This window comes from Acinonyx jubatus, chromosome B4 (genome assembly GCF_027475565.1).
Source record: "Acinonyx jubatus isolate Ajub_Pintada_27869175 chromosome B4, VMU_Ajub_asm_v1.0, whole genome shotgun sequence".
NCBI classification, from domain to species: domain Eukaryota; kingdom Metazoa; phylum Chordata; class Mammalia; order Carnivora; family Felidae; genus Acinonyx; species Acinonyx jubatus.
In genome coordinates, this window is record NC_069387.1 from 26,596,055 (window position 1) to 26,623,205 (window position 27,151).

The following is a 27,151-nucleotide window of genomic DNA, read 5'->3' on the forward strand; positions in this document are numbered from 1 at the left end:
TCACTTCCACGAGTAGGACGTGGCAGTTGAGATTCTTTTCCACAGAAGGAACAGAGAAGAGGCTGGTGAGTTTTCCAGACGTCCATGCTGGTCACAGCAGGCTTGCACCAGGAAGGTCACTAAATTCCGGTGCTCATTCTGGGAGCTGGGGCATGCTGCTTCCTGCCCACGCAGAGCTGGCAACAAACTCAGGAAAGGGCCCACACTCGTGAAGCTTCGTAAAACCCCCAACTAGGGCTCTGTGAGGTGATGTGTTTTCCCAAACAGTCCATGAGAGACACCCAGAAGTGGAGAGAAGAGCCATCCCTGGGAAGGACTACAAAGAGTTTCATTCTGAGTTCCAGCTGGAAAACTCAAAAGGCGGTGAAGTCACCCGTGAAACTCCTGGGATTTTTTTCTAGAACTGGAGACACGGATGTTTCACCTGAAACTCTCTGTGTGTTTTCCTTAGTTCACAATTTCAAAATGCCTTGGAGAACTCAAAGGGGAAGTTCCTGCAGCTCTCTGGGTCAGAAATGGAAATGTGCTAGGGGTGACTAATAACTCTCTGTGGCCTGACCTCTGGGACACGAAAATGTCTAAAAATTGTGGAAAGGCAGCAACAGGGAAAGTGTCCGTAGGCTGACTGCAGTCTAGGGCAAAGGCCACAGCTCGCTCCAAAACTGCACCAAGGGAACATTCATGTTGGCTTGCCAGAGAAAAGACAGTGACTCACCAGCTTTTCAGATGAGCGCAGACACTTACTTCCTAAGCTGATGCAGTTCGAACTTACTCACCAGGCTGAACCTAGCAGTCCATGCCGTGGCATCTGATGTAATACTCAAGACATGGAGAAGCACAGAATTGCAGAGAGCCGACAGAGCATCGCTTCCGTCTGGGGCTGTTTGTTCAGCTGGCAATGGGTACATACAATGACCGACGCCACGGGTGGGTCAGGTAGCAAGCAAACGAAAAAGCAATGAAATGACTGTGGCAAAACATGAGGATGTCGTGTACAGCGAGGCCTGGTAAACACACACAGGCACACCAAAAGGTGGGAATGGAGAGGAACAGTATATTTTTGTGCGTGTGGTTTGGACCTGAACTGGTCCTAGGACACCCAGAACTAGATTCTCTTTGTGTCCAAAGGAAAATGAGCGGTAGGCCAGGGCTTGAAATGCCAGGAAGGATGAGACCAATGTTCAGTCTGGAGAAAAGAAGACTGAGAAAGACAGAAGTCCTCAAGTGTTTGAAGAGCCATCGCGAGAAAGAGGATTTGACCGCGCTCAGAGGAGGGAGCAGGGACCACTGTGAAATGAGAGCTCCCTAAATTTTCTAATAATTAGATCTCTCCGAAGTGGAAGGAGCTGCCTGGAGAATAGAGCTTTTCTGCCAGTGGGTGTGTGTAGCAGAAGCTGGACGCACGTTACGATGACTGCAAAGGCCCCATTGAACCCCATCTGAAGTCCGGATCGAGAATTCGGCCTCGTGCCTTCCTGGGTGCCAAACGTCAGACTAAGGCCTTTGGTTACATAAATTGAACCCTCACAGAGCAGGTGTCATCATTCCCCCATATTACAGATGAAGAAACCGAGGTTCAGAGAGGCAGAATAGTCTGCCTAAAGTTGCCTACTCAAATATCGCATGCTCCCCGTCACACTAAATGAGCCATTCGTCTCTAGGCCCTTAAGGCAGAAAAGGTATTCTTTTTAAATGTCACCCAAATCCTACATTCCTAAAGTCATAAATGAAATTCCGTCAAGTGTAGAACCTAATGATTCCCCAAGCGTCTGATGGCATGCCAATGGACCCCTCTGCTGGAAGTCCTTTGGTTTCGTAATTAACAAGAAGAAATAGAATGAACAGGCCCCTTCTGAAACTTCTACTAGGAGCCTCAGAAATTAAGTTTGTGTTCTTCATACCATAAAATCAATGCAACACTATTTCTGAAACTAGTGGTTCATATGTTTTTGTTACTACCACGCTTGTTTCGTCTTGTGACTGCGGGGGCTCTACGTCAGTCGTTTTCAAAGTGTGGTCTAGGGACCCTTGGGGGTCCTCAAGATCCTTTTAGAGGGTCCACAAGCTCAAAGCTATTTTCAAACAAAGATAAGTACCTTGTTTCCCCTTTTTGACTCTCGTTCTTTTCTCTCCGTGATGGTTTTTGCAGAGGTCATATGACCTAAGACACCACAACAGATTGCAAAGAGAAGCAGATATGAAAATCCACGCGTCTTCAATGAAGCCAGATATTAAAGAGATTTGCAAAATCCTAAAGCAATACCATTTTGTGCAGTAGTGTTTTTTTGTTTTGGAAAATAGCTATTTTCCGAAAAGTTACTTATGCTAACATGTAATTGTTTTATTATTTTAAATAAGTGAATAAATAAATATTTTTTTTAATTTCTCAGTTTTAAGTTCTAATATCATGAGTATCAATAGACACGACGGCCATACACAAGAGCTTTCTGTGATCCTCAACAAATTTTTAAGAGCATAAATGTATATGTGACATGGTTTATAAACTAAGAATTAGTTTAATTCATAGCAATTTGACTTACTTTGCTTTGAATTTCACACACCATAAAAGGTGTTTACGTGGCCTCCATGTCTAACTATTGATATTCACCCTATAGTCATGCCTCTAGTGGCTTCCAGGAATCTGAATTCTCCCTGTCTCCTGCTGGATAGGCTCAGTCAAGCACCCCAACAGAATGACAAACCAAAGGTCTGGTGGTCTAGTAACTGTACTTGTACTTCTGTTTTACAGAGATGCTAACATTTGAAGGTTGTAAGGTTGTAAGTTTATTACTTGAGAATGTATCCATCTCATCTCATTGGTGCCTCCCTCTGACTTAACTTCTTGGCCATCTGGAGAATATGTCATTTGAATCACCATGTCACTGAGTCCCTGATGTTTCTTGTTATTCTATATGCTGTATTCAAGAACTTGAACAATTTGAGATTTTACCCTATTTGCAAACTAACAATTTCGTATGACCCAATTTCATGGATACTGACAGAAGACATGAAACTCCTGAATAAGAAACAAATGACTTTATTACTCACAGTAATAGCAATAGTCTTAGTGTCACCATTTGGGCAACTTCTCCAGGTCCAAATTCCCACAAGGCAATGAAAAAAGGCCAGGTGATGCCTGCACACACACTGAGTTGAGATACAGGAGAGGAACACTGAGCTGAAGGAACCCAAATCTTTTATAATGGGCAGTAAACCAGCCTGATTTTTGTCCCAGAAGAAGACATTATCTTTATTATACTGGATACACCCTCAATCATCTGACACTGTTTACTATATAAACATTCTTGAATAGATAATATAAAACAGAAGCCGTTAGTACCTCTGCAGGTAAGACATAGAGAAACACAAGAGGAAGTGGAGAATTGTCTCTAACAATCACTGCTTCCATTAATGCACAGTGACCAGTCTTGAGCCCAAATTTGCATCATTTTCATTTTTATTTTTTTCTTTTCCCCAATCTTATGAACAGGCCATAAGTCCTTCTTCTCCTGTACTTATTCAGGTATGATTATCTTTTTGAAGAGTTTTCTAGTTTTTTTTTTTTTTCCATTTCCACCCAATTAAGGTAGATATTTGGACACCTTCTCCATGCCCACAACAAAATTCAGAAACAAATCTATAGAGATATCAAAATAAGAACTAAAAAGGGGAGGGGAGTTTGCAAAGTAAACACCAAATGAGAAACTCATTCTAGAGGGGCTTGGAAGGATGTGGATAAAATGATTCCCTGCCCTTTTCAAAATGGGCATTCTTAATTTTGTGTAAAGAAACTTTCTCCTACACCAAAAAAATACGATGTTCACTCCAACATTCACCTTTTAAAATCTGCTTACATTTCTGGTAGCATACCCAAGGAACTGTCAGTAACAACTTCTTCTGGAAAGAACAACTCTGGACCAAGGAGGAGAGAGCACTTTCACTTTATTGCATTCTTTCTACTCTGTTGACTTATATGATAATAATTTAGCATTTTTATTTGGTGTTTGCTTTATTGACCCCATTATATAGGCTATCTGGCCATGGGCTTCCCAAACTGAAGCTGTTCTTTCTCTGCATCTTGACCCAGCAACCTGTTCCACATCTTCTACCTAGCTTAGCAATAAGCAAAGGAGATATCATAAATGTTTAATATGAAGAACCCTAACACAACAAATCCATTGGAGCAAGCCTGCTACTCAAAGTAAGCTGAGAATTGTTTCAAACCAATTTGTCCTGGATACTTTTCTTAAACCATCTCAAAAATGCAGACAGACCTCACCAAGACCAGGGGAATGGAAGGTGACAACACTGGACAAAAGTCTTTGTATTCAAGACAGAAATACTATGAATTTCACATTACCTCTTAGAACAAAGACAATGGGTACTCTAACAATCCTTGAAAGTTTAAGGAGACACTTCTCATGAAAGTCAAAACTTATCTATCTTTGTTATCTCCTGGAAATTAGCAATACATTATCATGGAAAGAAGCTAAAGTGAGGGATCATTAACAGCTGGATTTGCAACCCCAATTCACCATTAATCAGTTGTGTAACCAGGAGCAAGTTACTTGAACTCTCTGAGTTTCTATTTCTGTTCTGCAAAAATGGGAATAAACACTTCCACCTTTAGATAAAGAGCTTGGCACAGAGCCTGGCACACAGTGGGTGTTCAGTAAGGTGTTGTTGTGTTGACAGGCGAGGATTATAACTCATTTGTTCTCCACAGTGTCAGTCACATTGTGAGTCATCAGCTCGTGTTTGTTGATGACAGTTTGTGCCCTGAATCAGAGCTCAGTGTCCACTTAGAACAGGAAGCAAAGTTGGGTGTTAAGAATGTAGATTCTGAAAAAACAAACAAACAAAAAAAGAATGTGGATTCTGCAGTCACGCCGCCCAGGGTCAAATCCCAAGTCCACCATTTCCTAGTTGATAATCCTGAACACATCCGTAACCTCTCTGCTTTAGTTTCCTTGTCTGCGAAGTAGGGGAAAACCAGCCTCACACAGTAAAATGTTGGCTTGCTTGCTACTCAGACAACACTAAATAATAATACAAATAACACTACGAATTTGTATTATTAGAAGGGCAAGTCCAGGAGTAAAGCAGAATCATTCCCCAAACCTGAAATTCAAAATGAATCAGGAAATGCAGAGGTCACTTTTGGAAACAGAAGGGTCTCGATGACTCGGGTATTTAGAACTTTCTGAGAAGAGGCAGCTGCCGGAACGGAAGGGTTGAACTCCAAAAATTTCCTGTGTTCTTTTTGTGTGTGTGGGAAAAGAAACTGATTATCTTTACAGTACGTTTTCTAATAGTCCCGCATATGAGCCTCACATTTATATAGCAGGTCCTAAACAATCAAATTTGTCGATCTACTTTTCGAAACACATCACAAGAAGAGTTTAAACCATTACCTGGTAATGTGAAGAAGCCCTTGGAAGACCTCAGTAACTTCAATTGAATCTCTCATAAAAATACTCCAGGACACCCTTGCCATTCATGAGTAACATAAGACCCACAAATCCTCAAACTGTTAACAACACAAACGACACTGGAGCAGACGATGAGCTTTTTCATGCATCACGTTTCTTTGAGGGTCACGTTTTCTTTGCAGATCCCCAAACCATTTGTTACCTGTAATTTAACTTGAAGTAAGTCTTGCCACATTCAGTGGAGATTTTTCACAAAGAAACACATCCTTTTTCAATTCATAGAGCTACTGAATGCACCGTGAACCTGCAGCCCCGCTCCCCGCGTTCAATTCCTGCTCATACTTCTGCCGGAGGGACTGTGGGCATGCTACTCAGAGTCTCAGGACCTCAGGTCCCACATCCCACCGTAAAATAACAGCCCCTACTTCTCACGCTGGTTGTGGGATCAAAGCACATAGACCTGTGGTCACAGCCCCACCTGTGTAAAACCTGAGCCTTGGACTTAGTTTACTACATGATGTGAATCTTCTGTCAGCTCATAAAAATAAAAAGGTATCGTAAATCTGCAAATGTCATGGTCTAACCAATAGCTAGTGGAGTAGCTCATATGTTCCAGGTGCTGTGTTATTAGTTCTAATCTCTGCAGCGCTGCCCTAAGATTATTACCTTCATGTCACAGAAAAGGCAATTGAGGTGCAGAAAGATTAATTACCTGCAAAAGGTCACCCAACCAGAAACAGCTGAAGCCGTACCACCCCACTTCCGCAGCCTGATGCCCTTTTGTTAGACCAGGTGGTCTTTCCAATAACCCTCATTCTGCAACCTGCATGGAATACCTACTTTGTAGCAGACAGACCCCGGTACCACACAGCTGCACAGACCCGGGCCCTGACCCGAAGAAGCCCCGTCCCCTCGGTCACCGTTTACTTCTCTTTCCTAATAATTCACGGAGGGCGCAGGTGACAGAGTTTTTCATACCCTTGATTCGTACGCTCTACAATTTGTTTGCCTCGTTCGCTGTTGCCATGCAAGATACGTCGCCACCCGCCTGGATGAATTCACAATGGCGTAGGGTGTCTGATAAGGAATAAGCTTTACTGGGGAAAGGGAAAATTAAATAGGTCAAGGGTCAACAAGAGAGAAGGCATGAGAGTTTACTTCAAGAAATAGGCACCAAGCAAAAATAGAACAAATACAAGCAGATTTCACAGAGAATATAAGAAAGCGAAGGGTTTTGGGGGTTGGGATTTCCAAGAGCTTGTTAAACAATACAGATTATTAAATCCAGTCACCTCCACATCAACTCCCTTCCCCAGAAGTGCTCCAAATCAGTGATTTTTGCCAAGGGATCCAAGAACAAAGAATTCACACTGGCAGGGTTTGATATTCGCGAAACAATCAACATGACACGTCACATCAATAAGAGAAAGGACAAGAACATAAGATCATTTCAATAGATGCAGAAAAAGCATCTGACAAGGTACAACATTCATTCATGATAAAAAAAAAAAACCCTCTGCAAAGTAGGTCTAGAGGGAGCACACCTGAAGACAGTGGAAGCCTTCTATAAAAAACCCACAGCCAGCATCATCCTCAACGGGGAAAAGCTGAGAACTTTCTCCCTCAGGTCAGGACCATGACAGGAATGACCACTCTCACCACTCTTATTCAACATAGTATTGGAAGTCCGGGACACAACAATCAGACAACAAAAAAAAAACGGAAGGCATCCAAATCAGTAAGACATCGGGCTCTGTGCAGACAGTGCACAGTCTGCTTGGGATTCTCTCTCTCCCTCTCTCTCTGCCGCTCCCCTGCTTGTGCTCTGCCTTTCTCTCTCTTGCTCTCACAAATAAACAAATAAGTCAAAGAGAAGGCAAATTTCACCTCTACGTGGATCAAAACTGGGCTTTGGGGGCAAATTCTTTTTTGTTTCATCCGGTACAGTAAAAATGAAGAAATAAAACTCGATGTTGGTCTTCCACTCTCCATTACCTTCCCATTCGCCCACTTCCCCAAAAGAGTTTTGGGTGGAGAATTAGGATACTCAAGGCTAATAATCACAACATTCACCCATCTCAAAACAGAGTATATCGATCAACTTGTTAAGGTGCCAAGTGGAACACAAAACAAATTAAGACTTCCAAGTAAAACTATCACAGATGCTCTGTGCGTGGGTTGGTTACGATGCGCTCAGGCCATGAGACAGAGGGGAGTGCGCCGCATGGCTTCTTCAGAAGCTTCTGGTTCTATGAGGTTCTGTAGCACAAGTTCTGCCTAGCCAGGGTGGCTCTTTATATTCCTAGCCTTTCCAGGATTGTGTTGGAGAGAAAGACCTGGAAAGTCTGAGAGTGAGCCTGAATTTTGAACACTCAGCACTAGATGGCACCAAATATTTGTCGAGGACCTGGTTTTTCTATGTTTGTAACTCCTCTCTAACTAGCAAAATGCCATTGAACTTTTTGGCGCAATATTTTTTTTAACTCGTTGGTATCCCATCGTGACTTTTTTTTAAGGGTAATTCTATAATCGGCACCATCTAAGCCTGAAGCGGATGCAGGAGAAGGCTGTGAGAGCCCAGTGTGGAAATATGATCTCCAGGTATGTGACCTGGCTGAGGAGCAGCTCTCCGTAAACCCTGGTTATCAAATGTATAAATAACCCAGTTTCATACTTCAGACTTCAAAGGCCAAGAGCAGAAGGATGTATACAAGTAAAAGAAGCAACACAATTCAGTTCAGAGTAACACCGTTCTGTGTTCAGAATTTGTGAAATTTCCAAGGTTGAGTCTACGTCTTTCTGACGATAGAAGAAAGTCAGGTTTTAACTGGATCGCAATATGATGCACGGGTTATTGCTTCTCTTGTGTTTTCTCCTCCTCCTCCCCAAAGACCTTTTCTGAACGGCCAGTTACAAGTGCATGAGTCAAGCCTGAACACATGGGTCCCTGGTGGCCAGCGAAACTTGGCCTCTCATTTACTTTGGGTGCTAAGAATGACACTCGCCAAATAAGTGTGCGGCCAAAACTATCTATAACTCTCCAAGTCTCTTGCCTGAGCCCAAATGCCCTCCACGCGAAAAATAGTAACAGCTAACATTTCCTGAACACCTTACTGCATGCCGGGTGATGTGTTAAGTCCTCTGAATGCGCACTTCATCCTATAAGAAGCCTTTGAAGAAGGTAATATCACACCCATTTTATGGTAAGTGAAGAGAGGCTTATTTACATAACTTTCCCAAACTCACACGGCCAGGACATAGAGGGTCTGGGTTCAAATCCAGGTTTAATGACCGCCCCCCCCACCCCAGACCAATAAACTGCCAAGAATTTTTTTAAATTCTTCATGGAATTTTCCAGCAACACAGCAAGTGAGGTTAATAAGGGCTAATGCGCAGGGCTGATCTTGGACTTTTTCTATAGTCTGTCTGCTCTGTGGCCTCCAAGGGGCCCAATCATGTGGCCCTTTATAAAGACCGTTATAGTACCTTAGATAAGCTGTTCCCAGAGAGCTGGGAAATGGAATATTTGCTGTTGGGATGTGGGGCCCCTTCCACATGCGTGTGCATCACATGAAGCCTATGTGAGCATATGATTCCTATGTGAGAAAGTAGACTTGAGTAATGGAGTGCCTTAGTAACTGAAATGGTTGCCAATTTGCTCTTTGAATTTGCGTTTTGTGAGGGAAGTCTGGCAAGATGGTGGAACCTGTGCTCCGGTTGGAGTCTCCCCCACAGTCCTGCCCCCTGCTGGCTCCTTGCCTCCAGGTCCTTGGCTGCCACTTCTCCCTGCTGTCCCAGCTCCCCCCACCCCCACCCCCCACGGCCAGCCACACCCCCCCCCCCCAAGGTGGAGGCCTGGCAGGGGCATAGGCGTAAGATATACATGATTTATGCGCCTAGTCACACAGCGGGGCCCTGGGCGTCTGGGAGGGCCTGCGTTCACCCTGCAAGTATCCAGTGCCTGAGGCAATGAGATATTAAAGAGAAAATAAAAAGCACCATGACAGGTTGAGAGAAAGACTACAGAAGGAAGGAAACCGCCCCCCCACACATTTATTTTGTAATGTTTATTTATTTTTGAGAGGGGGGTGGTTAGAGGCAGAAAGAGAGGGAGACACAGAATCCCAAGCAGGCTCCGGGCTCTGAGCTGTCAGCACAGAGCCCAACGCGGGCCTCAAACTCACGAACCATGAGATCATGACCTGAGTTGAAGTTGGATGCTTAACCGACTGAGCCACCCAGGCACCCCTCCCCTCCCTGCTTTTAGGCCAAGAGGCCCCGCATTTTCATTTTGCACCTCACCCCGTCTCCTTGAGTTGCTCAAGTTTCCAAAAGCAATGCAGAGCCAGATGGGCCTTTGAACGGGGCCATTGCACCAGGCCAGGAAAGAGCTGTTGTCTTACAAAAGAATTCAGTCAGGCTTCCTCAAGCAACAGCCTCCCTTGGGGCATTTAGGAACAGGGTCTGGTTAAGAAACACGTTTGTGCCCATCTAGAATGAATGTTTCCCATGACGGGGATCTTAGTCTCTTGTAGTCACTGCTGTATCCCCAGTGCCCACAGCAGTGCCTGGCACATAGTTGGTGCTCAAAAAAATACTTGTGGAAGAAATGAATGAATGACTGCTCAGGAATCCCTCTATGGAGAGGTGTTCTTCCAGAAAGCAAGGCCCATATCTTTGTTCCTATTCCCCTTCAAGCTGAGCGCTTGGCCGAGCACTGGGAAGGGAACCAGGTTCGTCCTTGCTGGTGGCTCAGTTGGCCCTCTGATCAAACGGGCAAAAGTCAGCCATCTTTTCACCCAGGGAAGTCTCACGCACTGGATCTTTATGGGCACCCCCTGCACATCCGACGGGTGCAGAGGGCCCCACACAGTGCTATGATTGTCGTGCAGATGCTCACTGATGAATGACCAGGAAATAAGTTGCGGGGGCGGGGGGAGGGGGGGTGAGGGTGGGGAGCCGGAAGGAAAGAGAATTGTTGGCTCTTCCCTCCACCTCTGTGTGGCCAAGTTCCTATTCGCCCTGGGGGGAGGAGTTGGGGGGCCAGGCGCGCCCAGCCACGTGAGGCCTCCAAGAAGAGCAGCCAGGGGCAGGGAGGGAGGAAGTTACAGCGGTGAGCCACAGGAGTCACAGATTTCACAGAACATGGACGCAGCTCTCGTCAAGGGCTGACCACAGAGCCATAGGGGCTTGTGTTCTTTGCCCAGGTTACCTGAAATGTTGTGCCCAGAGGGCAGTGACGCACGGAGGAGTTTCAGCAAGCATGTCTGGGGGGCCAGCCACCTGTCAGACTAATCCATTTCTATTGGAATAACATTCAGTTACCTAGAACTGTCAGAACAAAGCCTTAACTGTGCCACTCCCAACTTCATACAGAACTAGATTTCCCTACCGCTGGGGGGATGAGTTCGCCTGCTCTGGAAGACAGATAGTAAGGCCCCGTGCTAATGCCATTTAGGTGTCTACAAACTTAATCATTTTCCAAATGAGAACATGCCCATCAATTGTTCTCCATATTCACTGGGGGGCAAAACAGAAGGAAATAGGTTAACAGTTTTGAAAAGAGACCTTTTTAACGTAAGACACCTTTTTTAACGTAAAGATGACTAATACATGGAACAGGTTTCCAAGAAAATTACAAAACCCCCCTCACGAGACAGACAAGGCAAGGCGCTTGTCTATTCATTCAGCAAGCCCCTAACAAGTGCATAGCGCTAAGCTAGGTGCTAGGGCAGACATAAAGGAATGTGAAACAGGGACAAAAGGAGAGATGGAATTCACAGGCGACACAGTGGAAAAAAGCAATCACGCCTTCACTCAACGTACGTGTAAGTGCATGCCATGCAAAATATACATGCAAGGCTCGAGAGCAGGTTATGAAATTGAGTAAGAGTCCTGCTTCTAGGTGGACTAGAAGTCCTGAAACCCTTGTGCTACGAGACCTAAAAATTTTAGATAAAATATAAAGTCTAAAATTTTAAATGAGTGGATAAGCTCGTAAGAAAACTAAGGGAGCTCACACAAGAACAAGATAGGAGAAGCACAAGTTCAAGGAGGCAAGACGACAATGCCGCTGGCTGATCCAGCCTAACCTCTAAACAGTTTCGTTTCGGGACGCAGGAGACAAGCCTTGTGCACCACTGAAAAGGAGTCAAATCAATGAACACCCCCCGCCCAAACCCGAACACACACATGCACGCACACACACACACAGCCCACACCCAGGGAAAGGCCGGATCCTCAGGAAAGGGTGAAGTGAGAAAAAAGGAAATCTACCTCCCAGAAGCACAAAGCAAAGACTAGGTCGATCTCTGCATTGGTTCTAGGGTAAGGTTTTAAAATTCTCCCTGGGTACTCATAGCCACTGATAAGCCTTCAGGTCAGAAGGGTTTGCACAGCCTGGAAAAGCCACAGATGGAGACTTTTTTTAATTGAAGGACAGTTGACACGCAATCTCGTATTAGTTTCAGGTGCACAGCATAGCGATTGGGCAACTCCATTCATTACTCAATGCTCGTCACGGTAAGTGTAGTCACCATCTGTCACCATACAACATGCTTACAATATTGTTGACCATATTCCCTATGCTTTTCATCTCTGTGACTTCTTTATTTTGTAACTGGAAGTTTGTACCCCTTAAGCCCCTTCACCTATGTCACCCATCCCCCCCCCCCCCCCCCGGCAACAATCAATTCTCTGTATTTAAGATTCTTTGTTTTGTTTTTTAGATTTTGCATATAAGTGAAATGATATGGTATCTGTCTTTGATTGACATATTTCGCTTAGCATAACAACCTCTAGGCCCATCCATGTTGTCAAAAATGGTGAGACACTTCTGATTTATTTTATTTTATACTGTTTATTTATTTTTGAGAGAGAGACAGAGTGCAAGCTGGGGAGGCATAGAGAGAGAGAGGAGACACAGAATCAGAAGCAGGCTCCAGACTCTGAGCTGTCAGCACAGAGCCCGATGTGGGGCTTGAACTCGTGAACCTTGAGATCATGACCTGAGCCCAAGCTGGATGCTCAACTGACTGAGCTACCCAGGGGCCCCAAGACTACTGATTTTAAGTGGACATAATTTGAAAAAGTCTTCAGTGCCAGGAAGATACAAACACAAATCCTTTCTGATAATGAACTTATTCAAATTAATTAGGCATTAAGTAACTCCCATAGTGCAATGACAAATATCATGGGCTCACACTCAAAAATGATGACATACACGAGGAAACAAGACACCATGAGTAAGAATGAGCAGAAAGAAGAACAGAACATCTCCAAAATCACTTTAACATTGTAGTTAACTAAAAATACTAATTGCCATAATGAAAAATTGAACAGCAAACACCAGACTAGACACAAATAAACTGGAAGATAGTTCTAAATAAAATACCCACAATATACCTTAGAGGGACAAAAAATGAAAAAAGAAAAATATTAAAAAAAGACTAAGTGACATAGCAGAGTGAAAGGCCAGTCTGTAGAATCAGGATTTAGAAAGCAAAATAGAAAAGAAAGAAAAGAAAAGAAAAGAAAAGAAAAGAAAAGAAAAGAAAAGAAAAGAAAAGAAAAGAAAAGAAAAGAAAAGAAGAAAAGAAAAGAAAAAAAAGAAAAGAGAAAGAAAAAGAAAAAAAGCAAAAATAAAGAAAGTAGGAGTGAGGCGATCTTGGAAAAGTTAAGTCTGAGAATTTTAAAAATTGATATCACATATTCAATAAATCCAGCAAATCCCAAGCAGAATAATTTTTAAATGCACGCCGTAGAGACTTTATACTAAACAAAACGAAAACGAAAAGGCCTTAGAAGAAGCCAGAGAGAAAAGACAGATGATGTACAAGGGAATGAAAATAAAATGAACAGCTGTTTCTCAACAGCAAAAGTAGAAGCCAGAAAACTGTACATTAATATCCTCAGTATTAATGCTGAAAAAAGTGAATATCAACTGAGAATTGCCTGCCCAGTGAAACAATCTTTCAAGAAAAAGAGTAAAAAAAAAAAAAAAGTCAAATGGAGACATTTTCAGAAAAAAACAAAACAAAAAAAACACACCTGAGAATGATTACCATTAACAGATCCTCAAAACCAGCTCTTAAATAGACTTTAAGAAAAAAGGTATGATTACAGAGAGAAGGTCTGATATACAAAATCTTTGTGAGTAAATAAAGTGTAGGGAAATTAAGTGGGGAAATGTTACACAAGCATAGACTATATGAACCAATACGATATTTAATATGCAAAGTCCAAAATGACTGAATAGCTTTGGCATGTGAACTAGGAGTAAATAGACTGGTGTTAAAGCATGCTAAGGTTCTTTGATTTGGGAGGAGAATAAAGTTGGTTAACTAACTTTGGGTTCTGTAAGGTATTCATGTTAAATCATCAAAGGCGACCAATAAAAGCAAAGATAACTTACCAATGGAGGGGAGAAATGAATGAAAAAATGCCCTACTCCACACGGACGAGTCTCAAAAACATAATTCTGCACCAAACCAAGCTCATACAGTAGCAGCTGATTTATATAAAGTTAAAAAAAATAAAGTAATACATTTCTTGTTTAGGGATACATGAAAATTGGGAAAATTACAAAGAGAGGCAAAGAAGTGGTTAACAAAAATTAGGATTATAGTTAGCTCTGGGAAAGGAATGTGGAACGATATTTGGTAATACATGCATGTTCTTTTTTTTATGTATTCGTAGTATTATTTAAACTGTACACAGGCATTCTAGATCTGGTTCTAAAATTCAAAATGTGTTCCCACTTCAATGAGCTTGCCAACTGCTGAAAGCCACACCACACCAAAACTCAATGGTTTTAAACACGAATCATTTATAATTGCTCTCATGCATCTGCAGATTCTAGGGGCTCAGCTAAACCCTTGGGTTTGACAAGGGACAGAGAAATACGCCCTGTTGCTTGGGAGGAACTGTAAAGTCAGATGACAAAAGTTATTAATAAAGATGGAAGTGAAAACTTGAGGTCAATAACGCACCGTATCACAGCTCTTAAGAAATTAAGAAGTTCAATAACTCAACACATTTATGTCCTTCTTTACTGTGGTAAAATACACATAAAATTACCACCGTTCACCATTTTTAAGTGTGCGGTTCAGCGTATTAAGTGCACTTACACTGTTGTGTGGCCATCACCACCAACCATCTCCAGGAGTCCTTCCAACTTGAAAAACGGAAACTCTCTACCCATCATACATGAATTCCTCATTCGTCCAGCCCTCCGGTCCCTGGAGACCACCATTCCACTTTCTGTCTTCACCAACTGGATTACACTAGCAAGGCACGTCCTATAAGCGGGATCATACGTTTGTGTGAGTTTTTTGTCTTTTTGTGACTGGCTCACTTCACTTAGCATAATGTCTTCCAGATTGATCTACGTTGGAGAGTGTGTTGGCATTTATTTCATTTTTTAGGCCCACATTTCATTCCATTCACCTGTCAGTGGACATTTAGGTTGCTTCGACCTTTTGGCTACCATGCTGCTCTGAATGAGGATGTACAAATATTTCTTCAAATCCCTAATTCTATTTCTTGGGGGCATATACCCAGAAGTGGACCTGCTGGATCAGATAGTACTTCTATTTTTAATTTTTGGAGGAATCCCCGTTTTGTTTCCCATTGTAGCTGCACCATTTTACATTCCAACCAAGGGGGCACAAAGGTTCCAATTTCTCCCCATGCTCACCAACACCTGTTAACTCTTTGTTTGTTGGTGGTGGTGTTTTTATAGTTGCCATATAATGAGTGTGAGGTAATATCTCACTGTGGCTTTAGTTTTCCCGTATCCAGGGATTAGTGATTTTGAGCATTTTTTTATTTGTTTCTTGGACATTTGTATATTTTCTTTGGAGAAATGTCTATTCACGTCCTTTGTGCATTTTTAAATCAGGCTTGGGGTTTTTGTTGTTGTTGAATGGTAAGAGTTCTTTATATATTCTGGATATTAGTCCCTTATCAAATAAATGATTTCCAAATATTGCCTCCCATTTTGTGGGTTGCCTTTTCAGTGTGTTGTGTTCTTTGATGCACAGAAGTTCTTAGTTATGTGGTTTACTTGTCAAAATTATTGCCGAATCTAATGCTGTGAAGATTTTCCACTATTTTCTTCTAAGAGTTTTATAGTTTTAATTCTTACGTTCAGGTCTTAATTTAGGTTTTTATTTTTTGTATATGGCATAAAGATCCAATTTTATTCTTTTGAATGTAGATATCCAGTTTTCCCAACATCATTTGTTGAAAAGACTGTCCTTTCACCCCTTGAATGGTCTTGGTATCCTTGTTAAAAGTAATTTGACCGTATGTAAGGGTTTATTTCTAGGATCTCTATTCTATTCCATTGATCTATATAACTTTCTGTAAGCCAATACCAGTTTACTTTAAATGTTCTGATTCCTGTATTTTTGTAGTAAGTTTTCAAATCAGGAAGTGTAGGCCTCAAACTCTGTTTTGTTTCTTTTTTTTCCCAAACCTGTTTTGGCTATTCAGGGATTAGCCAAAATCTCTCTTGAGATTCCGTATGAAGTTTAGGATAGTTTTTTTCTTTTTCTGCAAAAATGTCGTTAGAGTTTTGATAGAGATTGCATTGAATAAGTAGGTCTCTTTGGGTACTATTGAATTCTTAACAATATTTTGTCTTCTGATTCATGAATATAGCATGTCTTTCCATATACTGGTATCTTTCATTTCTTTCAGCAATATTTTGTAGTTTTTAGTGTACAAGCATTTTGCCTCCTTGGTTAAGTTAATTCCTAAGTATTTTATCCTTTTTGATGCTGTTGTAAATGAAACAGTTTTCTTAACTTCCTTTTTGGTTTGTTCATTGATACGTTTACTTCCTTTTTTTTTTTTAAGCGTGGTGACTTAAACATATGCCCAAGTGGGTCATTCACCCATGTACCAATTATTTCTTAAGTAAAAAAAAAATGTTAATATTGAAAGTAGATATATTGTATAGTTATAGAGCACTTGAGGAAAAATAATCTATAATTAGGTATCTTAACCACAATGAAAATTCAGGCCCCCAAATTTTACAGGCACGTTTTACCAATTATTCAATTATTCAAGGATTCAAAAGGTTGAACATACCAATTGTTTCAGAGAATATAAAATCAGGAAAACTCCCTAACATATTCTATGAGTTTAGTGTAACCTCATCATTACCAAATCACACATAAGAAAGAAAACATGACTCCTGAACACAGATGCGAATTTGTATGCAAAATATGTGCAAAATGAATACAAGAGCATATTTTTTTTTTGAGAGAGAGAGAGGGAGAGAGAGAAGGGAGAGGGGAGGGGCAGAGGAAGAGAGAATAGTAAGTAGATTCCACACCCAGTGGGGAGCCCAACGAGGGGCTCAATTCCACAGCCACGGGATCATGAACTGAGCCCAAACCAAGAGTCAGACACTTAACTGACTGAGCCATGCAGGTGCCCATAATATATTTTTAAAACATACCATGACCACTGAGTTTATTCCAGGAATGCAGCAAGATGGCTTAATTTTTTAAAAACATTCATATATTTCACTACGAAATACATTAAAGGAAAAAATTGTATGTTTATCTCATAAAAAGCCTTTGATCTTATAAAAACGTTTAATAAAATTCACCAGCAATGCATTAAAAAAAAAAAAGTCTTAGCAAATATATTAGGATCCCTGCACACTCAAATGGGGTAATTTGAGAAAAATTTAATGACTTGCAATGGCGAGGGCATAATAAAGAAAAATCAGTTGAGATATTGTATCTTTTTTTAAGTGTATTTATTTTGAGAGAGAGAAAGAGAACATGGAGGAGGGGCAGAGAGAGAGGGAGAGAGAGAGAATCCCAAGCGGGCTCCATGCTGTTAGCACAGAGCCTGATGCAGGGTTCAATCTCACAAACCATGAGATCATGACCTGAGCTGAAGTCAAGAGTCGGATGCTGAACCAACTGAGCCACCCAGGTTCCCCGAGATACTGTATCTTTTAGGTCAAGTTCCCTTAAAAGGCTTGAGACAGGAGTTCAGGTACATGTATTTACTGAGAGTGTTCTCAGGATAAAAGGAGTGAGGGAAGCAGGGAAAGAAGGTAGGAAAGGTGTGATTTACCTAGACTCTGGCTTCAGTCTAATCCCATAAGAAGTTCTGCAGCATCAATTGCACTGCAGTTGGTCCCACCTTTAGGCAGCCCAGGGAGTCAGATTTTTGTGCCCCTGTTTTACTCGATCTTTGGCTATAGGCTGCTCCAGCAGGGGGAGGTGGGAATGAGAGTTTATTACATCTCTGGCAAGGCAGTTTTTCTTAGGCCAAAAGTAATTCTACCTGTTGAGGACATAAGAGTCATTGGTTGAAGGTATATCATGCATCCTGCAGCGTAGTAATCTAGCCTCACAGAGGTCCACTCCAAGTTGGAACCTTAGCTACAGCTTCAAGAGGATGGGGCGCCTGGGTGGCTCAGTCAGTTGAGCATCCGACTTCGGCTCAGGTCATGATCTCACAGTCTGTGAGTTCAAGCCCTGCATCGGGGTCTGTGCTGATGGCTCAGAGCCTGGAGCCTGCTCGGATTCTGTGTCTCCCTCTCTCTCTGCCCCTCCCCTGCACATGCTCTGTCTCTCTCTGTCTCAAAAATAAATAAAAACATTAAGGAAAAAAAATTTTTTTAATTAAAAAAAGAGGCCATTCCATCACCCTTTTGGGCTAGCCACTTCTGAATGGTACAGAATACAGTAAGACCTAAAGTCATGTGCCCATGATCTGTGCCCGTCATCACACCTACTTTGCTGTCAAATGAATCCCTTAGTCCAAGACAATATCAAAAAGAATCCCATATCTATAGACCAGACATTCTGTGAAATATTGGATAATGGTTCTGTTCAAAGTTCTATAGACAAGGAGGGCAACCCGATGCCCCCGAAACATGACGCTCTCAGTCAGGGAGAATTATTGTCCTTTCTGGGATTAAAGGGGGTTGATAAATCAACTTGCCACCAGGGACTGGTGGTCTCTCCAAAAGCTGTTAGTATATGAGAAGCTCAGCAACTGGTCTCTGTCTCTGTGAATGGCAGATCAGACACTCACCAGTGGTAGTGGCTGGGTCATCCTTGGTGACAGGGAGTCTAGGCTGCTGTACTAACGTGTAGCCTGCATCTGTCTACCAGCTGTACTCTGAGCCTATTTCACCACATCATTATATTGAGGACAGGAACTAGTTGGCATTTACTGGCCAGGCAATTCTGTTCACTTGGAAATTTAGTGCCTCTTCTATGGTGAATGCTTTTTTGAGACCATTAACAAATGATGCAAAGATTCTCACATTTGGTGCCCCCGACCACACATTCATCCACATTCCTCTTCTCCAGACCTGCATATCTTCAGTCTTCTAACCATGCTTCTCCAAAGCCCCTGACCAATTGGCAAAGCGCTTCAGTTCATATACATTGTTTCCTCTTCGTTTTGCTCTCCTCACAGAATAGATGCCCAGGTGGACTGCTTGAAGCTCTGTCTACTCAGAGGATTTTTCCTCACCATTCTTCAGCTCCACTCCTGAGTGCTACTCCAGAACAGCAGCGGCCCACTCTCCAAGTACCCCATCCTACTGTGCCAATCCATCTATGAACTGAACCTAAGCCTTTCACTGTAAGTTGAGCACAGGGAACGTCCACCCTGTGGACCACTCCAAGTGAATGCCACAGGTGTGAGCTGAGAAGAAGGTGTTTGGACCAGCCCTTAGAAAGAATGAGTATCTTTCAATTGCAATGATTAATAATAAACATGTTTCCTATAAAAAAATTTTTTGAGTTGTAGATGACATGAAACTTACATGCGCCTCTGGACTTTCTCCACCTCAATACCAGATGTACCTTCGCCATTTTACAAGGGATTCCTGTTGGCCTATCTGATGTTAAGACTTTGTGGGTCTGACTATGCCCAACTCGGGATGGAAAGTTTTGGCTTCACGATCATTTGGGGTCACATTGTTGGACTCTGTCTTTACCAGGACCCAGAAGCACATCAGGGAGCCCCTTTTCAAATAATTAGAAATGTCCTCTGCTCTAGATAGCACGTGCTTGCTGCAGAATCTTAGGAATCTCTAACCTCCTTCTAAGACGTGTTAAAGGCTCCAAAAGATATCTTTATCAGTGACAAAGACTTCTGGCATACTGAAGATCTTCTGAGTCATATGTCCTAAATTTCAGGGCTACTTATAATACATCCTAGACCTGCTACGGATTGCTTTTTGAATCTGGACTCTATTCGAAACCAGCAACATTCCACATCATGTGGGTCAGAACAGTTTTCTCAAACGTGGAAGATGCTGACTCTAAAATTGAAGAGAATTACCAAGCACCGTGCTTCTTCTCAGTGGTAGGAAGCACAAGGCACAATAGCCTGTCCTGTCATGTTCTGGACCACAGAACCACTGAAAACTGCACCAATGTGGCCGGTCTTTGAATTTTTTGTAGGATTTTTCTTCCACCCTCTGGAGCCCATATGACTTAACCAAAGCACCCTGATTACCTACCACTCCTTGCTCATCTGATTAGCATGATGTCATCGAAGCAATGAACCAGTGAGGTTTTCTGTGCAATGTCCAAATGGTCCGGTTTCCTTGGGACAGAAAGCAGAGAAACTGATGTAGCCCTAGGGCAAGACCATGAATGAATGTATCCTGTTGTCCATTCTTAAGTGGATGCAAAGTATTTCTGATCCTATTTTCCAACAAATATCAGGAAGGATGCATTTGCCAGATCAATAACTGGTATACCAGAATCTGTCCACCTGGTTTAATAGATTCCACATCTGGCCCAACAACTGCAGCTGGGATTTAAACTTGGTGAAGTTTGCATTAGGTCACTGTCATCCGTGCTAACCCAACTATTTTTGTAGGGACTAGAGTGGCAAAGGAGAGGATATGATGAGGATCACTAGTCCTGCATTCTCTGTATCTGAGGATGGCAGGGATCGTCATTCCCCTCATAATTTTAGGGGATGCTCATTAGCTTTTTTGGCTACAATAACTCTTCCTCTAAAATTCAAGAGACAAGTGTGAGTTCCAAATGCTAGTGGGTGCTTCGTTCCTATCATACATTCAGGAATCCAGGAAGTAACCACTAGGTGAGTCTGTGTAATTTGTGGACCCACTATGAGATGGACCTAAACTAGGACTCCATTTACCACCTAATCTCAAGCTGCCCCTACTCTAACACAGGCCCAGGAAGGCAGGAAACAACTCAACTCGGTCTTGTCTCCAATCGTCTTCAAAAGAGGTGAGTGTGCCACTTTCCTCAGCATACGATTACCCAAGTAAATGCTTTAAGGGAAGGACTAGGCAAATCATTACTTTATTCAGACACCATGATGTTTTGGGATCCTTTAAGGAAACGTGGCCTCCCTGTCAGCTGATATTTTTTTTAAGTCTAAGGGCATTTCAAGTCCAGAAACAGGGAAAGGGGCTCTGACTTTCCATTGTGGCGACTGACCTCAGCCTTCTTTTCACTTATTGTTGAGGTCCTTTGATTTTATATATTGAATAACATCTATCTCTCTTGTCCTAGGACCAACATCCTCTATTAAACATCTTTATAGACCTCTGTGGATGAAGGCCATTCCAACTCTGCTCCCTTCTGGTCATTACATTCACCTGGCTTCTGAGAGTTAAATGTTGCCAGCTGGCATCACTTTGGCTCCTAGGGACCCCTATTCTAGAACAACATCTCCTCCCATCAGCCCTGGCCCAAGAAGATAACCTCCACTGAGCTTCTCAGCCATGTCTGTGCTCCCCTAACCAGCACATTCCTTATTATCTTGGTAAACAGGGTCTCCTACAGAGCCCCTCAAGAAACAGCATCAGCTGGTGGTTTCCCTGTCTTAGCAATCTCAGCAGGAGGGCCCATCTCTCCAGGCCTTTTGGTCCCCTTCCTTCATAGTCTCTACTTCAGTTATCATGACCCAACACTTTTCCTGAGCAAAGTCATCCAGCCAAGTCTTTGCTTTTGGGCCCTCAGCAGTGTTTTCACTCCTATATAACAGGAGAGTGTCTTCATATTGGCAAACACTCCCTTTTCCAGTCTTACACTGATCCACCTTGACCCTGAACCCTCAAGAACCCTTCCACAGGTGCACCGAGAAACATGAAAAGACATAAAAGCAAAAAGACCAGAGGCAACCCAACTGTCCCTGAATGGGGGAATAGATAATGAAATGACAGTCTTTTCTTTTTCTTTGTTTTTAAAGACAGTATTTTCTTATAATGAACTGCCTACCCATTACCAAGACCAATAATGAAAATGAACGAAGTGCAGATACGTCAGTATGAATGAATCCTCAAAGCTTTAAAAGCAAATCGCTGAAGAATACACACAGTATGACCTTGTTTTTATAAAGTTCAAAATCAAGCAAAAGAAACAATGCTTACAGTTTGATGTAAACATGATAAAATCTAGAAGGAAGCAAGGAAATTCAGGAAGATAGTGCTGGTAGAGGGAAGGACATGGGGTCAGAGAGGAGCCTCATTAATAATATCAACCTCATTAGGGACACCTGGGTGGCTCAATAGGTTGAGCATCCAACTTCAGTTCGGGTCACGATCTCGTGGTTTGTGAGTTCGAGTCCCGCGTCGGGCTCTGTGCTGACAGCTCAGAGCCTGCAGCCTGCTTCGAATTCTGTGTCTCCCCTTCTCTCTGCGCCCACCCCCGCCCCCGCTCATACTCTGCCTCTCTCTGTCTCTCAAAAATAATTAAAAGGTTAAAAAAAGTTTAAATAATAATATCAACCTCATTAATGTGTATTCGATTTTTTCTACATATATATTAGTTCATAATTTTTAAATAAAAAATAAGACTTATTAGACACAATCCTTTGCCTCAAGCTGCTCACAGTCTCAGAAGAGAAGTCAGACTTATAAAAACAAACCCTAATACAAAATATAGAAGAAAATTGCATCAGGGAAAAAAGGTAACTAATTATAACTGGGAAGATCAGGAGAAACTGGTGGCATTTGAGGTAAGCTTTGAGTACATTTCTAAGGAGTAGAGGGAGAGAAGAAAGTTCTCTCCGAGGTATGAGCATATTAGGATAACCTGCAGAGAATGCCGGGAAATGAGGGACATGGTCCACGATTCCATCTATTTGCTATTCCTTCCACCTTCACCCCTTAGAATAACTTCTACAATCCCCAGGGTGTACTCATTTTCCCCAGTGAAACAGAAAAAGCACAACTTTGAGCACAGAGAAAGGTGGTTTGAATTACCTTCCCACCATTCACCAACTCTTGGACTCTCCCCCGTTCTCCTGTGCAAAATGGAGACATCATAGTTACCGAAGAGTTATCTCGAGGGATGAAAAACGTAAGGAAAGGTTAGCTCCTATTCTCAAGACACATTTCTGTCAGTGGCTTGATTTCTATCATTAGCTGGATTTTATCTTTCAATTCTATGCAGAACAGACATTGTTTCCTTGACCTCAGAGAGAAGGTGGCCTCAAAGCCAACCCAGCCATGACGTATAGCACCGGAGGAGAGTTTATTTGACCTCCCTGAGCCTCGGTCTCCTTCCTTGAAAAGCAGGAGGAAAACTGAACCAGGGGTAGATAAATCGATTTCATCCCACTCAGGGGTAGATAAAGCGATCACGTCTCACTTGCCATCAGTAGGCAGTGGCTATCTTGTCTGAGCAAGGAAGGCTTCTGAATCTGCCTTTAGCTTCCGTGAAAGAGAAAGTCGCGGCCAGTTCGTGTCTGATCAATGGGCCTTGAGCAAGAAAGAGAGCAAGTCTGCCCTCCTTCTAAATTGCTGTGGAGTCAGAGGCAAAGTGAAACCGCTAGTCGGCTGGCCAGACAGTCTGAGTGATAAAGGTTATGATGAATTCCCTGCTCCCCCGGCATTTCTTGAATCTAAGTAAACAAGTCAATTTATGGTGTAGGCTGCTTTCATCCCCAAAATGAGTGTCACAAAAAAGCTGAGTGTACTTTTAGGAAACGGCCCCTTTTTAGAGAGTTCATATCTAAGGTGATGTCATGCCGAGGCTTCCAGATGAAGAGGAATCTTTTCTGGAGGAAACTTCTGACCTTTAACCAGGGGTATTCGATAGCCTATCCTCATTTCAACCGGGGCCTCTGGGTTCCAGCTTTGATAATCAATGCCCATAACAGTTCGATGTGAAACTCTGATTTGGTATATGAGTCACCATAGGCCAGTGTGGGGCAGGGGAATACCCTGTCCACTAGAAAGAAAAGTCACTGCGGCACGGGGGGGGAGGGGGGTGTGGGGTGAGTCAGACCACAGCTACTCTTGAGAACCTTCATGCTGATAATTCACCCACTTATCTCAAGGAACCGAGGGGCTTTTTCCTTTAAAACAAAACAAAACAAGAAAAGTTGCCAACACCCCAACTGGGATTTCAGAAGCTAATTTCCAAATTGCTCCATTCCACATTACTTTGAGGGAATCTTTGGTTTCTTGGTATTAACATCTTGTTATGGGACAGTTTTAAGTGCTATGGAATCAGAGGGAATAGGAACACAAACTGCCTGTACTGATCCCTCAGCTTTGGCCGTTTTGAATCCATGGACGGTCTGGCTTTATCTCTTCCCCCACCTGCTGCCCTCCCCATCCTCTGGGTTATTTCGAAGTAAATCCCGCATATATCATTTTATTGGTAAATTCAGTGGGGTTTTTATACTTGTGCTTTGCAAGTTGAAAAAGCTCTACCAAAACTTATCCCCCGTCTGTTACCATACTGTCTTACAGACCTGGCTGCAACCTGTCCCAGGTCACAGGGATAGTAAGTGACAGAGCCAGAGGTTAAACCCCAGGGAGCTCCAGCTCAGACCAGCAGATAAATTATTTAAACTCAGAGCCCTTATCTAATTACAAGCGACTCTTTAATAAAAAATACTGAGGGGCGCCTGGGTGGCTCAGTTGGTCGAGCTTCTGACGACGGCTCGTGTCATGATCTCACAGTTCGTGAGTTCAAGCCCCGCGTGGGGCTCTGTGCCAACAGCTCGGAGCCCTGAACCGGCTTCGGATTCTGTGTCTCCCTCTCTCTCTGCCCCTGCCCCGCTCTCACTCTCTGTCTCTCAAAAATAAATAGTGAATGTGGAGACTAGCTGCTAGCTTGCATAATACAGTCAACCAATATTTCTAAGCACCTACTATGTTCACAATAAACACTTATACTTAAATAGTGTTTTGCAATGTACAAAGCCATTTATTTTTTTAATGTTTATTTTTGAGAGAGAGAGACAGAGAGCATGCATGAGCGGGGGAGGGGCAGAGAGAGAGGGAGACACAGGATCCGAAGCAGGCTCCAGGCTCTGAGCCGTCAGCACAGAATCCAATCCGGGGCTCGAACTCATGACCCATGAGATCATGACCTGAGCCAAAGCTGGACGCTTAACCGACTAAGCCATCCAGGCGCCCCTGTTAAAAGCCCTTCAAGCTTCCAGATGGCCCCTGAGAACTATTACAGTGTGTATCTTATGAGGTAATAAAGTTCTGAACAGCCAGCTCAAGCTCTCTAAGTTTTGCTGGTAAGCGGTCTCAAACTCTGACTTCAAGGGCAACTCCCCTTCCAATATATAGGTCATGTGTTGCTGTCAGCAAAAGTAAAGCCTGGAAAAGCAAAAAGCATTGTACAAATGTAAGTGACGTGTCTCCTTCGCTACCAACAACGATCTACCGAACACAATACATGAACAGTGAACAGTGTTTCCCCAAGGAGGGCAAACAGAGTATCAACTCCTGAACTCACTACAAATTATTTGTGAGTATCTATCTGAAGGCCCCATCTTGTGGCTGACTACACCAGCAATTCAGACTGTGGTACACTGAAGTCTGAAAAGACGAGATGTGCTCTAGCTAAAATGAGAGCCCCCACAGGAAATTCTGCATTACTGAAAACCACTCATCTCCAGCGTGGCTCTGCCCCCCACCCCAAGCCCCGCGGCCTGGTCCCGCCCCTGGGAGGAATGGGTTGATTGGGAAGTTAGACATTACACCAAGCCACATGGACAAAGCCTGTCTGAGAAGCAGCCTCAAGAGGGAAGAAAAAAATGCATTAGATAAAGGAAACTCAAGAGGCCACAGGAAAAAAAAAATACGAGCACTGAAATGGCATTTCCTGTAGTTTCAGGGAAACATGCACTGTCGTCATTCTGTGAAACCTCATCCACTATTCTGCTTGTGGGCAGGGAATACGAGGAGAAGCCTGCCGGTGTTTCCTGCCTCCTCCACTCCTGCGAGCTCACAAAACCACCCATCAGAATCTTCTACCATGAGGCCTCTTGACCCAAACATTCAAGCCACTCTTTCAACAGAGTGCTCTTTTTGCACACCAAAAAACAATGCATGCGTTAATTGTTCAGTGGACCCAAAGGAAAAAAATGTTTGCTTTATTGATGTACTTGAGACGTGTTGCCTTGAATTACTTTTGCACGGAATACTTAAAATATATTTCCAAACGGTCAAACGTCAACCACGCGCACATTTTCAAGCAATTTAGGGTTTAGTATGTTCTAGTGAACGAATTCCTATATTGCAGATTTAACCAAAAAGAGCTCTTTGAAAAGTCTTAGTTATTTTTCCAAATAAGAGCTAAATAGTCAGTCCACTTGGTAAGTATCTTTGGCTGTGATTTTTAATTTTTTTTTTATTTTGACCTAACTTTTCCCCAGATACGAGCCAGAAAAATCTGCTTACTTGAAGATGGTTTTAAGGTGACAGTAAAATTACCAATTCCAATGGGGCAGATAGGACATCGTGTCTCCTACGAGAAGGGTCTAAGTTATGATATGCATCTTCCAGGAAGAGACCATGGGGTGGACGGGGTGATCAAAGCAAAAGACATTGCCGGAAAGTCTACACGGATAATGAATCTTGTTTATGAGTGGCATGACCTTGTTTGCATCATTGGTTTTTGCTTCCAGTCCTTAGTGGTCATTTCCTGCTGGTTTCTTAAAATGAAATGACCAAACCATCCCAACCTCATTCCTGCCCCCCAAAAACTAACAACCTCAACTCAGTTTTGTGGTTACTGTTATCCCAAAGGTTCTAATCAGACATTTTTTCCCCCTCACCTGAGCTTAGCAAACTTGCTCATTCCTGAGCTGTGGAACCAGCTGGGGACCTCTTGCCTCATGGATACATGAAGGACCAATAAACATTTAATGAGTATTTGGAGTTTAGGCTCTATCCTGAAGTTGATTTTTTTTTTTTTATGGTGGAAAAAAAATGTATATTTAGATTTAGCCAGTTGGACTCCATCTCAACGAAGCCAATTTTGTTGGCGGAATCCAAAGTGTCATAGTCGGGACTCAGCCGCACATATGCCTTCTTCTCTCCGTTGGGCCCGACCCAGGTGTTGACCTTGGCCACGTCAATGTCATAGAGCTTCTGCACAGCCTGTCTGATCAGGTGTTTGCTGGCCTTGGCATTGGCAATGGATACAAGTGTGTTGTTGTCTTCTATTTTCTTCAGGGCTGACTCGGTGGTCACAGAGAACTCGACGATGGCACAGGGCAACTTGTTTCTCTGGAGGCGCTCTTTTAAGGATATTTGGGCTGCCTTTGGAGACGCCATCAGAATGGCCATCGGAATGTAGGTGATAGGCTGCTCTTCCTTTTTTGTGACTGTGGATGCCTTTCAGCACCACTTTCTTGGTCTTCAAAGCCTTTGCTTTGGCTTCGGCTTTGGGAGGGGTAGGGGCTTCCTTCTTTGCCTTCGGCGTCAT

At 42.9% G+C, this 27,151-nt stretch overlaps 1 pseudogene; it reads right to left on the reverse strand.

The window, feature by feature from the left end:
- LOC106977436 (60S ribosomal protein L23a-like) lies at positions 1–27,151 on the reverse strand (annotated as a pseudogene).